The sequence below is a fragment of the Octopus bimaculoides genome, chromosome 20 (assembly GCF_001194135.2).
Source record: "Octopus bimaculoides isolate UCB-OBI-ISO-001 chromosome 20, ASM119413v2, whole genome shotgun sequence".
Classification (NCBI taxonomy): domain Eukaryota; kingdom Metazoa; phylum Mollusca; class Cephalopoda; order Octopoda; family Octopodidae; genus Octopus; species Octopus bimaculoides.
Window position 1 is genome coordinate 41,058,349 of NC_069000.1, and position 1,022 is coordinate 41,059,370.

Genomic DNA, 1,022 nt, shown 5'->3' on the forward strand with positions numbered 1-1,022 from the left:
AGGTGTGTGATAGGAGGATGTATATATATATATATATATGTGTGTGTGTGTACATACAAACATACAAAGATGCACACAAACTATATGTGTATACATTTCTGAGGCAGTGTATTATTATCCATGCCTATTGCTTTCTTCACACCTGTCTAGAAATAAGTACCAGATATCTGAAAGAATTATCAGGAGTCGATATGACCGACTTCATTCTCGAAGTGTGGTTCACAACATGGCTGCATTTCTATGATTGCAACTAATAAAAAAGCAAAAAAGTGCAAACTGCAATAGAAGAATATCTCACAAAATTTTCAGTAAGGGCCTACCTCTCTTGTCTTTTTTTTTTTCCTTGCCGAAGGAAAATACTGCAAATATTCAGATATGACCAAGGTTTACGCAGAAGTTTCGAATTCAGAACTAGTTACTGGTGTTTCTGGTCCGGAGCAAAGTAATAAAATCGTGAATTTTCTCTATATTTATAGGCATAGCAAAACAAAATGTGATATTTAATGGCCAAGAAAAATGAACTACTTCTACTACTACTACTACTACTACTACTACTACTACTACTACTACTACTACTACTACTACTACTACTACAACAACACTTTTTTCACTTTTTCCCTTCTTCATTTCGATTTTCCGTTGTCCGCCCTTGCAAGCTCATTGTTCATTTCAAAGGAGTTAAATATTTCTCGTTCATTTTATTATGAAATAAAGAAAAAAGACTGGTTTTGTAAGTGTTGATTTCTTTTATCCTGTTATTGTTGTTTTTGATGCCCATGTTTTATTGTCATTAAAGTATTTTGGCCATAACTGTGTCAAGATTTTGAGTACAAAAGGTATCTGCACTTACCAACCATATGCTTCCGGGTTCAGTCCCACAGCGTGGCACCTTGGGCAAGTGTCTTCTACTATAGCCTCAGGCCGACCAAAGCCTTGTGAGTGGATATGGTAGACGGAAACTGAAAGAAGCCCATCGTATATGTGTGTGCGTGTGTATATATATATTTATTTGTGTATGTGTG

General features: G+C 35.6%; 1 protein-coding gene across 1 annotated transcript in view; it reads right to left on the reverse strand.

Annotated features, from left to right (window-relative positions):
* Window positions 1-478, reverse strand: part of LOC128250278 (uncharacterized) — a 7,429-nt gene extending 6,951 nt beyond the window's left edge. The window contains exon 1 of the mRNA XM_052975020.1: window positions 321-478. The gene's annotated coding sequence lies outside the window, so the exon portion shown is untranslated. The remainder of the gene's footprint in view (window positions 1-320) is intronic.
* Between the last annotated feature and the right edge of the window lie 544 nt (window positions 479-1,022).